Here is a 4,809-nt window from a genome sequence, read left to right as displayed (position 1 = left end):
ATTTAATTGCAGTTGCCAATCCTCAGCTCACTTCCCCATCAGTTTAAAATCCCTCGATGATTTCTGATAACGTTCATTGCTATCAATGATACCTTCTAATTTTGTATCATCCATAAATGTAGTAACCTTCTTGGGAGTACTTGGAGTATGTTGTGCAGTTTTGGGCCCCATATCACAGAGCAGATGCACTGGCCTTGGAACTTGTTCAGAGGGGTTTCACGAGAATGGTCCCAGAAATGAATAGCTTGACATATGAGGAAACTTTGAGAGCTCTGGATCTTTACTCAATAGATTTTAGAAGGATGAGGGGAGATCTAATTGAAATATACCGAATACTGAATAGTCTGGACAGAATAGATGTTGTGAAGATGTTTCCATTAGTAGAATAGACTAGGACCCGAGGGCACAGCCTTAGAGTAAAAGGAACAGCTTTTAGAATGGAGATAAAGAGAAACTTCTTCAGCCAGAGAGTGGTGAATCCATGGAATTCAATGCCACAGAAGGCGGTGGAGGCCAGGTTACTGAGTATATATAAGGCTGAGATGGACAGGTTCTTGATTGTCAAGGGGATCAAGGGTTATGGCGGGAAAGCAGAAGAATGGGGTTAAGAAACTTACCAGCCATGATTGAATAGTGGAGCAGACTCGATGGGCTGAATATTTCAATTTCTGCTCCTATGTCTTATGGTCCCCATCATGCCTTGTATATTCACATTCAGAACATTTATGTAAATAAGAAATAATAAAGGTCTCAGCACCGACACCTGTGGCACACCATTAGTTATAGATCTCCAGTCTGAGAAACAATCTTTAACCATCACCCTCTGCTTCCTACCATCGAGCCAATTGTGACTCCAATTAGCTAGCTTTCTCTGGATCCCATGTCACCTAAACTCACTGACTAACCTGACATATGGGACCTTGTCAATAGTCTTACTAAAGTCCGTCTACAGATCATCCATTGTCCTACCCTTATCTATTCTCGCGGTTATCTCATTGAAACAATTTAAAAGATTTGTCAGACATGATTTCTCGCACACAAATCCATGCTGACTATTTCTAATCAGACCTTGAATTTCCAAATGTTGGTTCATCCTGTCTCTCATTATCGTCTCCAACAACTTGCCCAACACTGAGGTTACGCTCACTGATGAAGTGTTCCCTGGCTTGTCATTGCTACCTTTCTTAAACAATGGAACCACTCCAGTGGCAAACGATGAAGCAAAAATCTGTGCAAGAGCCTCTGCAATTTCTTTCCTAACCTCCCATAATATCCGAGGATGGACATGTTCTTGCCCAGGGGATTTATTCACCTTATTGTGCTTTAAGGTAGCAAATACCTCCACTCTGGTAATATGTATGCGGGCCAAAACATTCCCACTTGTTTTCCTTATTTCCTTAGTATGCATCATTTGCTCCTGAGTAAACATGGAGGAAAAATATTCATTAAACAATTCCCCCCGCCTCCTGGTGCTTCCACACAAGGACAGCCATGCTCATCAGTAAGGGGACCTATTCTGTCCTGAGTCATGCTTCTCCTCTTAATATGGCTAGAGAAGCTCTTGGGATTATCTTTCACCTTTTCTGAGAGATCCATGTCATGTCCTTTTTTTGGGATTCTTATTCCCCTCTTAAGGGTGCTTCTACACTTTGTGTAGTCATCTAAGGATTGACTTAAGCCCGATATCTTAAACCCAAATGTATGCCTTCTTTATTGTTCTTACCAGATCCTCAATATCCCTCGCCATCCAATGATCAGGTTTCCCCTTAACCACCGTCTATCTAATGAAAATAATCCTAAATTTGTTCAATCTCTCTTCATGGCTGGCACCCTACATACCAGGCAACATCCTGGTGAACCTCCTCTGCACGCTCTCCAAAGCATCCACATCGTTTTGCTAGTGTGGCGACCAGACTGTATGCAGTATTCCAAATGTGGCTAAACTAAAGTCTTATACAACTGTAACATGACCTGCAAAATCTTATATTCAGTTCCCAGTCCAATGAACGAAATCATGCCGTACACCTTCTTCACCACTCTACTGATCTGCCTTGCCACCTTCAGGGAACAATGGACCTAGATGTTTTTGTACATCAATTTTCCCCAATACTTTTCTATTTACTGTACAGTTCGCTCTTGGATTGGATCGTACAAAATGCATCGCCTCATATTTGTCCAAATTGAACTCCATCTGTCATTTCTCTGCCCATCTCCCCAATCTATCTATATTCTGCTGTATTCTCGGACAGTCCCCTTCACTGTCTGCTACTCCACCAATCTTAGTGTCACCTGCTAATGAAACAAGCTACACCTTCCTCCAAATCATTTATGTATACCACAAAAACCAATGTCCCAGCAAGGGCCCCTGTGGGACACCACTATCACAGATCTCCATTTTGAGAAGCTCCCTTCCATCATTACTCTGTGTCTCCTGTTGCCTAACCAGTTCTCTATCCATCTAGCTAGAACACCCATGCAACTTCACCTTTTTCATCAGCTTACCATGGGGAAATTTATCGAATACCTTACTAAAGTCCATCTGTATGGCATCTATATCCCTTCTCTCATCAATCAACACTGTCACCTCTTCAAACAATTCTATTAAGTTTGTAAGCCATTACCTTACCTGCAGAAAGCCATGCTACCTCGCACTGAGAAGTCATTGCATTCTAAATAGATATATATCCTATCCCTCAGTATCTTCTCCAGTAGCTTCCCTACTACTGACGCAAGGCTCACAGGTCTGTAATTTCCTGGATTATTCCTTAAACAAGGAGACACCATTAGCAATTGTCCATTCCCCAGGTACCTCCCCCGTGTTCAAGGACGCTGCAACAATATCTGTTAAAGCCTCAGCTATTTCCTCTCTCGCTTCCCTCAGTAACCTTGGGAGATCCCATCCAGACCTGGGGACTTGTCCTTCTTGATGTCTTTTGGAAATCACACCACTTCGTCCCTCCTTACGCAGACTTGACCATGAGTAATCAAAGATCTTTCCCTAACCTCAACATCCACCAAGCCCCTCTCCGTGGTGAATATTGATGCAAAGTACTCATTAAGAACTCTCCCGATTTCTCTGCCTCCAAGCATATCTTTCTTACTTTGTCCTTGAGTGGGCCTGTCTCTAGCTACCTTCTTTTTCATTATATGTGACCAAAAAGCTTTAAGGTTTTCCTTAATCCTGCTGGCTAAGGATATCCCATGACCCCTTTTCGCCCTCTTAATTCCTCACTTCAGATTGGTCCTACAGTCACAATATTCTTCCAAGGCTTCCTCTATCTTCATTCGCCGAGATATTATGTACACATTCTATTTCCTTTTAGCTAGTCTCACAATATCACTTGTCATCCATGGTTTCCTAACTTTGCCATTTCTATCCATAATTTTCACAGGAACATATCTCTCCTGAACACTAATTAACCTCTCTTCAAAAGCCTTCCACATATCAAATGCGGATTTCCCTTCAAACAGCTGTTCCCAATCCACGTTCCCCAGCTCTTGCCGAATTTTGCTATAGTTGGCGTTCCCCCAGTTTAGCACTATTCCTTTCGGACCACTCTCATCTTTCTCCATGACTATTGTAAAACTAAAGGAATTGTGATCATTATTTCCAAAGTAATCCCCCACTGTAACTTCCACTATCTGGCTGGGCTCAGTTCCCAACACCAGGTCTGGAATGGCCGCTTCCTGAGTTGAACTATTTCTACACTGCTCTAGAAAATGCTCCTGGATGGTCCTTACAAATTCTGCTCCATCTAGACCTCTAACACTAAGTGAATCCCAGTCAATGTTGGGAAAATTAAAATTAAAATCACCACCATCCTGTTGCTCCCACATCTTTCTGTGATCTATCTACATATTTTTACCACGATCGGTGTTGGGAAGCCTCTAGTACAATCCCAGCATTGTTGCTGCACGCTTTCTATTCCTGAGCCCTGCCCATATTACCTCACTGCTCAAATCTTCCATGGTGCCCTCCTTCAGCACAGCTGTGATATCTTCTTTGACCAGTAACGCTTCTTCTCCACCCCCTGTACCTTCCTCTCTACACCCCTGAAGCATTAATGTCCTGGGATATTTAGTTGCCAATAACGCCATTCCCTCAACCAAGTCTCAGTAGCATCAATAACATTATATTCCCAGGTACTATTCCAAGCCCTAAGTTCATCTGCCTTAACTACTGTACTTCTTGCAATAAATCTAATAAATTAATTATTTCTCACCCTAACAGTGTCTCTTTTAGAAATATGTGATAGTCGCTAACCCTCACTTTTCAGCGTAATCATCCCTCTTTGTCTCCGACCCGATAGATTAAATACTCATTTCCATCACTGTCTCCTCATGGAATCATCATCTCATGGACGAGACTGCTAATACTAGCTTGAGTTGTGTCAGTGTTAATGAGATCGTGCCTTACAAAGGAGATCATACCTCTTCACAGTGCCCCAAATACTCTCTCATCAAGGCCCTACAAATACAGAAAGACGGCTTTACTTGTGCACTTGAATCATATTACAATAAAGGGCAGCATACTACATAAGATGCTAATACTTCCGGCCTTGGGTGTGCTATTTTAATGACTCATGATCAAGGACATTTAGGTCCTTTTGAAAAACAACACTTCTCAACCTTGTACTGTTTAGTCAATACAAAATGAGATGCATGCTGTTTAGTTCTCACATCCAAATCATTTCTATGCCTTGCAAATTGTTGTGGTTCAAACACTGAAACTTGTGATATCCCATGGACTGCCTTCAGTCCATAAAGTGCAAGAAGCTCAGCATTGCTTCCACTGGCCAATTCTCAATC

This window comes from Chiloscyllium plagiosum, unplaced genomic scaffold, assembly GCF_037043375.1.
Source record: "Chiloscyllium plagiosum isolate Xiang-an unplaced genomic scaffold, Cpla_swu_hap1 HiC_scaffold_45, whole genome shotgun sequence".
NCBI lineage: Eukaryota > Metazoa > Chordata > Chondrichthyes > Orectolobiformes > Hemiscylliidae > Chiloscyllium > Chiloscyllium plagiosum.
This window is presented reverse-complemented; position numbering follows the sequence as displayed.